General features: G+C 40.1%; 1 protein-coding gene across 12 annotated transcripts in view; it reads right to left on the bottom strand.

Annotated features, from left to right (window-relative positions):
- Positions 1–6899, bottom strand: part of LOC134213227 (ubiquitin carboxyl-terminal hydrolase CYLD) — a 56243-nt gene extending 49344 nt beyond the window's left edge. For 7 of the 12 annotated variants that reach the window (XM_062691989.1, XM_062691988.1, XM_062691990.1 and 4 more), the window contains exon 1: positions 6081–6899. The gene's annotated coding sequence lies outside the window, so the exon portion shown is untranslated. The remainder of the gene's footprint in view (positions 1–6080) is intronic. The other 5 variants (XM_062691995.1, XM_062691987.1, XM_062691994.1 and 2 more) reach the window with 4 other exon arrangements.
- Between the last annotated feature and the right edge of the window lie 3257 nt (positions 6900–10156).

Genomic DNA, 10156 nt, shown 5'->3' on the forward strand with positions numbered 1-10156 from the left:
TAGATCACTTTGACGTAGTGTGTTGCGGTGTAAGATCTACCAAACAGAGCCCTAGCTTAATCTATTTTTCTAGCTAGGGCAATAAGTTGTGGCAAATTAAGATTCATCGTATTTAGTCCCCGCTACCAACAGCAGTCTCAGAAATAAAACATAATTAATGTTACCTTGCAGACAGTTGAAAGACTCGAATTCTTTGAGGCTAGACTGTATGCAGCGGAAACAACTTTTCGAGCAATTAGTTAAAAAAAAACCTCGTACCCGGTCCTAGGCTGAACTGACTGCTGGAAAAATCGAGTTAGGGGTTTAAATACGTACTAACTCTTCATGAACTGGTGAAAATGGTAGTGAGAGGAACACACGGAAGTTCTTATCACTGAACAAATTCTCTTGCTTGAAATAGTCTTGTAGACAGAGCTAAATCCCGGGTTTTCATTGTTTACTGGTGATATTCTAGAAGCAAGGCAAGGATGTGGCTAGGGCTCCGATGCATGGCCAAAACAGTATCACTGTTCTGTTTTCTCAAGAAAGGATTGATTTCCTATTGATAAGGGGCGCGCCTTCAATGGGATTGCTCTCTGTGAAGGGTCTAAATAGCGGGACCTTGTCATGGTGCTCTTGAGAAAACAAAACAACAACTGTATCGAAACCGATACTGCATTGCTTATCAATAGTAATGAAGTAATTCGACATGCACTTTAACACTAAGGATACGGGTAACGCTACAATAGATCTAATAACAGGTCGCAGTGGCACACCCGAACAGGAAAAGATGCTACCTATCGAGAGTGATAAGTGAGAGATTTTCTCATTGTCCTTTGGATTCAAACCCTGCACGCTTAAAATCAATAACACAGAAATGTGTTTGCTTCACACAAAACGGACCTAATGCAGAACAACACCTAGATGAGCGACAGTTACACAGGCATGAAAATGCCTCGTACGGTCGTGATAACGGTCCTTTTTAACATGTAAACGTTTGTACAGATTCCTTGTTTCATGAGGAATCAAATACTGTTGAAAACATTGAAATCCAAGCTTCAATAAAACCACACGAGCTATTTTTGTGGCTGTGTAACTGTCACTCATCTAGGTGTTGTTCTGCATTAGGTCCATTTTGTGTGAAGCAAACATATCTCTGTGTTATTGATTTTAAGCGTGTGTTCTTAATATATTATTCAACATTTTGTTTTCAAATTTGTTTATTGAGCTCGGTGGTCTAGTGGCTATCGCTTCTGCCTTATAAGCAGGAGGTCGTGGATTCAATTATAGGCTCGTCCCTTTCTTACTCAGTATTTCTATATTATAGTTTTTTCTGTGTTTCACTTTCTACCAAAAACGTTTCCTACTGTTATAACATTCTACACAATCCCAAAACCTTCCGTGGCACCTATGAGAGGTCGTAGAGTTCTCTGCATCTTTCTTAAGTAGGTATCCAACTAATTATCATTCCCCTTCCTCAGCATTCGCAAAAACGTAGCAAAGACAGATCTCGACTATTGGAGAAGGGAGAGTGCAATGCTTCCACCTAAGAGATAGTGATTAGTCCCAAATCAATATCTGAGGTAAAGCATGAACGTAATACTACTCTCGTACATAGTCTTGGCTTGTACCACCTACGAATTTTTGCGAATTGCTCAATGCTAACCCTAATGCTAATGAAGATTTTCAAATTTGTTTTTTCGACGTTTTGTCCTTTTCATCTTTTAACCCGCAGCCCTTCATACACTGTATTTGGTAGTGGAGGACAGGATTCTATTCACTGATCGCCATGCATATTATCATAAATATAATAGCCCTGTTTGTCTGTCCGATGACTAGCCAACCAGATGCAGCACGTGGGAAAATTCTCACAAAAAATGTAATTTTGGCACTTCAAATCTTTTTTACTATCAGACAACAGACGTTGAAAATTTTGATTGAAAAAAACAACTTGCCACGGGCGCTACTGCGTCCACAAATAAACTAGTATTATATACAAGAACAAGACAAAGTAAAAAAACACACCTATCGACGCATTATCAATAATTTTTGATTGGAATTGAATAATACATCCGCCATTACGCATGGTCGTCCGAGGTAACCCCTGGGGCCAGCAAAGGTACCTCAAGAGATACATGTACCACAGGTTGAAAGCCATTGACATAGATATTATAGTATGTAACTTTGGAGGAAGCCTACATCAGACTAAAGAACGATGTTAAACGGTTCGGACTAGTCATAAACACGTCGAAGACGAAGCACATAATAGGAAGGGTTTTTTTAGTTTCTATCGGTGATGACGAAATCGAGGTGGTTTGGTGCACCTGGCCTTACTGGTAAACTCCGATAACGTTACCAGCAGAGAAATTGACTACCTACAAAACGCTCATTAGACCGGTAGTCCTCTACGGGCACGAGACCTAGACAATGCACAGTGTTGCTTTTTGTCGATTTCGTGCGCTTTTTTAATAGCATCGTTTCTGTTGATTTTTTCGCTGTAGTTTGTTTGGAGGAAACGTTAGATATCATAAAGGGCTTTTTTTGAGAAAATCTGTGAAATGATTAATCCACCTAAAAGTGAGATAAAAATTTTACTTTTTCACCTAAACCGTATATGCGCCTAGTGTCTTCGAGAAAGTTGTAGCGGATGGTATTTTAGGCCACTTTGCCAAAAATCATGTATCTGTGACTTATACTTTACTAGATATGTGACATTTACCGTGGAAGGCCCCTAAAATCAGTTTTTTGAGCATAACTTTTTTATATGTTTCAGGCACTTTTACACCCTTCTACAAAGTTGTTTGGCTAATAAAAATACACGTTTTTGTAGAACATTGCGAAGCTCTATCTCTTAAAATTGATAAGTTATTTGAGAAAATATGTTTTTCTAGGGGTATTTGAGAATCGTATAACTTGGTCCGGCGCAAAATGGCGCAGACAACTTTTTAGTTCTCTGAAGCTGCTGTATGTTGACTCTTGCCTAGCGATTGAAGCTTGTGTTTACACGAAATTACAAACGAGTTATATAGATTTTAAATTTTCTTGTTTTTGGCCTTACTCGTACACTAAGATTATGTATAGGCTATAGGATCGCACTAAAAACCAATATTTGATGGTGGCCCATAAGCCCATAGTTTTATATAGAAATTCGATAAACTGAGCTGATGTCTGTATGTGTGTATGAGTGTATGTGTGTATGTGTAGACATTTAAAAGACACCTTTTTTGCCTTTCTCAGCCCAGCCCTGTTAGACGCAACTTAGGTTTTTTTTTAAATAAAAAACGTTTTCAAATAATAAACATTGCGAAGTTTCTTTAAAAAATCTGTGATTTGTAGAGGAAGTTTGAAATCGATATAACACACGTGTAATTTCGTGTAAACATAAGTTTCAATCACTAGAGAAAAGTAGAAGAACAGTAGTTTCTGAATCCTAAAAAGTTTTGTGGGCCATTTTGCGCCGGAACAGGCTATTTGATTTCTGAACATCCCTAGAAAAACACCTTTTCATTATAACTTTTAAGCTTTAAGAGATAGCGCTTCGCAATGTTCCACAAAAACGTGTAGTTTTGTTTGACAAATAACTTTGTAGAAGGTTGGAAAAGTCTTGGAAAAATAGAAAAAAAGTTATGATAAAAAATGTGATTTTAGGGATCTTCCATTGAAAAAGTCACATATTTTTTAAAGTATAATAGTTAGACATGGGGTGTCTTTGGCAATATGGCTCAAAATACTATCCGCTACAGCTTTCCCGAAGACACTATGTGTATATCTAGTCTTAATAAAAAAGTCTTTTAGTTTTGCACTTAGTGTACGAGAAAGGCAAAAAAGGTGTCTTTTAAATGTCTACACATACACACATACACTCATACACACACAGACATCAGCTCAGTTTATCGAATTTCTATATAAAACTATGGGCTTATGGGCCACCATCAAATATTGGTTTTTAGTGCGATCCTATAGCCTATACATAATCTTAGTGTACGAGTAAGGCCAAAAACAAGAAAATTTAAAATCTATATAACTCGTTTGTAATTTCGTGTAAACATAAGCTTCAATCGCTAGGCAAGAGTCAACATACAGCAGCTTCAGAGAACTAAAAAGTTGTCTGCGCCATTTTGCGCCGGACCAAGTTATACGTTTCCCAATAACCCCAAAAAAAATCATATTTTCTCAAATAACTTATCAATTTTAAGAGATAGAGCTTCGCAATGTTCTACAAAAACGTGTATTTTTATTAGCCAAACAACTTTGTAGAAGGGTGTAAAAGTGCCTGAAACATATAAAAAAAGTTATGCTCAAAAAACTGATTTTAGGGGCCTTCCACGGTAAATGTCACATATCTAGTAAAGTATAAGTCACAGATACATGATTTTTGGCAAAGTGGCCTAAAATACCATCCGCTACAACTTTCTCGAAGACACTAGGCGCATATACGGTTTAGGTGAAAAAGTAAAATTTTTATCTCACTTTTAGGTGGATTAATCATTTCACAGATTTTCTCAAAAAAAGCCCTTTATGATATCTAACGTTTCCTCCAAACAAACTACAGCGAAAAAATCTACAGAAACGATGCTATTAAAAAAGCGCACGAAATCGACAAAAAGCAACACTGTGCAATGCTCGCGTAGGACAAACGCGCACTAACGGAATTTTAGACAGGAAAATGTTGCATACTATTTATGGCGGGGTGTAGCTAGAAGCCGTTACATGGAGGAGGTGAATGGAATTGTTGGAAAAGAATTGGAAAAAGAATCCACGAGTTGCAACGGCTGTTGGGATAACCATCCATTGTTCACACCGTAAGAATCGGAATACTACGGTGGGCCCGACATGTGGCCAGAATGTTGGACCATAACCCGCTAAAAATGGTTCTCGATAGAGATCATCGTCTGTTTGTAAACTTTAAGGCAGCGAACGACTCGGTGTAATGAATCGAACTGTGAAGGATGGCTGTCCGGTAAAGCTAATAAGACTGATTCGTGCGACGCCAAGTGGGTCCAAGGCATCCGATTCGCTCGTGAGCTTATATCGATTGTAACAAAGCGATGCGCTCTCTAATCTGCTACAATCATCAACAAGTGTCACATGCTCCTTGGACTTGCAGGTGATATCGATCATTAGGTTAGATCGCAGAGCAGTGGAAGAGGCCCTCGTACCTGGAACGTAGTGACATTCGCCAGATTCACGCAGACGCATAAATCATGAGTACCAAGTGTCCAAAAATTAAAAGATTGGCAGACTGATACAATACGGCAGGTTACAGTTAGCTGGACATGTAATACGTATGCCGATTGCCGGAAGAGGGACCAGCAAAAGTGATGTTTATCAGAGAACTCTGATGAGAACGTCAGCTTCGGGGTAGACCCCGCTTTTGCTGTCTGTATACAATCCAGGAAGATGGGCGGTGTACAGGGAGACTGATAATTTGAGAGGTTTGGAGGGATACTCCCGATATACATTAGCATACCATGAAAGGAGATCCGATTCATGGGGGATCCATAACAAATTTCTTTAAAAAAAGCTTCAATTGGAGGTTACACTGCATTTCAACTTATTTGACACAGCCGTACAAAAAAATTATCCCAAATAAAAAATGAGCTGGAAGGAAACGTGTTATGTGCACATAGGCGTAATACGTGATCAACAAAAGGGGTAAATTATATCATCGCAATTTAAGTTCTTCTATTACTACCCTTACCGAAAAACGGATATGCAGAATGAAACTATTATAAATATGTAGTGTAATTACGATTCGACAATTGTAAATTGTAAAAAGTAATTCCAGAAGCACATACTAATCTTCCACATGAATAATTATTCCTTGACCCGATATAAAATACTGTACCTACTAAATGGTTATCGAACTCAATACAATCCAAATTACAATATTAAGCTGAATAATAACAAAATAGGTACTTGACGTTCGACAAACAGAGTGCTGAAGGCAAGTGAAGATTGTATGAGAAGGATAAACATGAAAACATTACATTATTTATAGACGCACCTATTACTTTACATTGTATCCAGGTATAATTGTTTATATAGGTATATTATGTTTACGGTTCTCGAAAGATTTTGCAATCTTCTGGAAAACTTACCCTATACCATAAACAATAGAAACTTTCATATAAAGACACTTGTTACACTCTTTGAATTGTGGCGATGCAATGTCTCCCAAATAATCCACGATTAGTCACCACACCAGAATGGATGATAAACGTAGCAGGTCTTGGCAAATATTTCTTGGAGGGTCATCTCTGGCACCGATCGTTATCATCTGTGGTACATAAACCGTTTTCAGTAATCCGCTGCACCTAAACTGAGTAGGTGGAAGATCGATGCTGCTTGCGTTACCCCATCGCCATAATCGCCATCAGTAATTTTGATTGCTCTCTCCGCTGCTGATCATATTGCTGTTCTGCTACCAGGATGATTTTGCTCGCACTCATTACACTACTCGTACACGCGACGAAAGAAAAGGGCCATGCCCCAACACACTGTAGTAGGTCGTTCGTTCACAACAATTTCATTCATACACCAACACAAACGACCACGAGCACCGTACGCCCAGCATTTTTCCACCAACTTTGCTGACGACGATGACTGTCTACATCTCGCTCACACCTATGACTCTTCTCGTCAAGCCTTCTTAGTCCTGAATTCTTTCGCCCAACTCTCTCGATACTTTTCGCGATCCGATGGAAAAGCACCCACTTTCAATCATACTTTTGTACACTAATCACGCGAAAACTGAACGGAAAACTAACGCAAACTGCAACCTGCACATACGACATCAAAATTAAATTTCAACCGAACCGAAAGATCAACTCAAAATAAGCTAAATAAACGAAAATTTCTACTACATAACCGAACCGCCCCGAATGCTGTTTCACGTTTCGTTCACGACTAGTCTGGCAGCCTGACACACATCCGTACCGTCAAAATGAACAGCTCATGTTTGCTGTCTCTTTCGACCTCACCACAGTCGTTGAACAGTGAGAGCGAGAAAAGCAGATGATGACTGAGAATTCATGCATGAACCAACACGGATAAATTCGTAAACTCATTAAAGAGTAAAAAAATACTCATTTTTTGATCTTGTAATAGAGCAGGGATGCCAGATATACAGCCATGTCTGTATTTATACAGACTATATATATATATGGTCCAATGCACCGAGTTCATCATTGATGTTTGAGACGGGCGCTGTTTACTTAGAATGAATACTTTTTCATTCATCGAGTTCATGCAAGTGTTCATTTTTAGTAAACAGCGCCCGTCTCAAACGTCATTGTGTTCATTCGGTGCATTGGACCATATACAGACTTTTGGTCTTGCATACAGACATCATGCAGATTACAGACATTATACAGACTTTTGATTGATATTACAGACTTTTACAGACATTTGTTATCTTTGGAGGAAAAACGAAGTAGAGAAAATCATGAAAATCCAAGGGGTGGGACGCTGAGCACAATGTGCCAAGCACACATTTTACAGTGTATTGGAACAACGTGGAACAACCAATTCACAAACTGTGGCACACTGTTGCACACTTTTGACATGCAAACTTCTAGACGTCATAATTTGGCAACCCGGTCGAATAATGTCATTCAATCCTTGTTTCAACTATAATTAACCATTGTTAACCATTTGTTTTCTCGCTCATATGAATTAAGAGATTTATCCGGAAGAAGCATCGGTTATTGTGAAAGGGAATGTTTGTCGAGTCGGCAAACTACACCCAACTCAAAACCTCAGATATCTATCATAATCATCTCAGATATTAACTATCGAGCATTCAGTGGCATTACTAAACATTGGCATGTGAATTTGACGGGTTGAAGTGATTTTTTTTTGCAAAAATGGATGGATTGGCTTCGGGTTGATTAATTGCAAGTAGCAAACGATTTCCACACGGCGTTTCATGTGGGCAAAAGTCGCAAACTGGAATCAGCGGAAAAGTTAATGATTTTGTTTGCGACTTTTGCCCTTATGAAACAACAATGTCGACTTACTTATTCTCCTTCTGCCTCTGGAATCTTATCCATTTTCTTCTGTACAGGATTCCTTGCAGAAATCCAAATAACCTGTACCCTCCCCCCGTCGATACCTTTTGTAAATTCAACTAAAAAATAAAGAAACTCGATGCTCTTTTAGAGGTCAATTCCTCAAACCCTAGATCAGCGACATTTTGAATCGATGTTTATTTGCCATCGGATTTAGATCAGCGGAAATAGTAACCAGCTGAGAGTATCCATAATGTGTGAGGATCAACCCGGTTATTATTTGTGAATATTTATATGAATTTGTTCTGCCCAGTTAGGATGATGCGATGTGGCGCGACGCTAGCTCAATCTTCTTTGTTACGGTTCTTCCACCTCCAGTATTGTAGAAGCTTATCTTTTCAGGAGCATTCAACTTAATGCTATGCTTACAAAGATCCTTAGGAAGCGGGCGAAATGAAAATTTGTTCCTGCATATTTTTCAAGTTTTGACAGGTTACCTGACTTAATGTTTATACTCGAACAGAGTTGCCAAATTTTGTCATTTCGTCGAGTATAAAATACGGCACATCGTGGCACACCTTGTGGCACACTGAAGCACAAATATTAAAATGGGCACGAATTGTATTGTGCTCAGCGACTCTCCCCACTCTCCCCTTGTGAAAATCTGATAATCTCCGATGATGATTCCAGTATAAATTAAAACCTATAATGTTGCTTCTGAAAACATTACGTAGGGAATCCTGAGAAAACAACACCAAAGAAAATCGAATCAAATTTTCTGAGGACCTAATAATATGCCTAAATGTATATTCTTTGGAATAATTGTACAAACTTCATAAAGATTTTATAAGTAATTCGAAGGTGGACTTGGGCATTTGAATGGAAGAACTTGATTTTACAAGCATCCGCTGACAAAATGCTCCACAGAGTTTCTAACGTCACAGGCATTGCAGATACTACAGAAAGAGCTCCTGCCAAAATTATGCATGTGTCCGATTCGGAGCCGGGAGATGATCTGCTGTTGTTTAAAATAAGGAACCTATGTCCACGCCGATGTGGTGCCTTTATTTTTCCGGATGTAAACGGATGTAGTTGTCCAGTTTTTCCCAGTTTTCTCAAATGATTTTCTTCATGCAGGTTTTGACATCACCAAACGGGACGGATGTCGTGAAATGTTGGCCCTGATGTGCGACTTCGGCAAGGAGATCCGCCTTGTTGTTGCCAGGCACTCCGCAGTGCCCCATGATCCAAGGGAAGGAGGTGCTCGAGAGATGTTCGCTAAGATGCTTTGGATCCTGTTGTGCTTAGGCTTATCACTCTGGAATGTGGAGATGGCGCTGGCAGAGTCTAAAAGTACGGGGATGGGTTCCCTGGACGGGTAGATGACGGCGCCGTGGCTGCTTCAGGCGAAAAAATGCAGCACACATCTGGGAGGCGGTCCGAGATAGTGAAACCGGTCCCAGTGACCCCAATGCCGACTCCACCCATCCGTAAACCTGTGTTCATAGTTGTGGAAATATCTGTAGCTCAACCACCGACTTTCTAAGAGACACGGAATTGTCACCCCTGCGGAAATTGCAAACTATTTATATTCGCCGCAGGCCGTAGTGCGTCGATTCCGGCCCCTTCAGCTAGGAGAGGGATCTTGTATTCTCCAGCAGTGGCTGCGGCGAACGAGCCGGCTAGCGGCAGATGACCGCCAGCGCACGGTGGCAAAAAGGCAGAATACCAACCTCGGCACAGGCAGACTCGGGTGGTGTTGCGAGTAACAATTCAGAGGCGGCTCGAACGTAGGAATTGAAGGACCTCCTGTTGTTGGTTCGATGAGGATGAGACAAGAGCCGAACCACGTTGTCTCTGGTCCGACAATTTAATTTGAGTTCGCGGAAGTGCGAAAGGAACGAGAGTCTCCGATGAATGGAGACTCCGAGAACTTCCACAATCTTTTTGTTGGAGATGGGTTAGTCACCCAACCAGCGGAATGAGGACGTGTCCTCGAACGCATTTGCTGGTTATCAGTTTCGGACAAAAAAGGAGGTTGCCGGAAAATCCCCATTCTTGCCACTGTTAGAAGTCCTGATGAAGGCCGTACATCAGTACATCTTTCAGATATGCGAAGTATGTGCCCGTGCCGTATTCCGGGCGGAACGCTTGTTAGCGAAAGC

Source organism: Armigeres subalbatus, chromosome 2 (genome assembly GCF_024139115.2).
Source record: "Armigeres subalbatus isolate Guangzhou_Male chromosome 2, GZ_Asu_2, whole genome shotgun sequence".
Classification (NCBI taxonomy): domain Eukaryota; kingdom Metazoa; phylum Arthropoda; class Insecta; order Diptera; family Culicidae; genus Armigeres; species Armigeres subalbatus.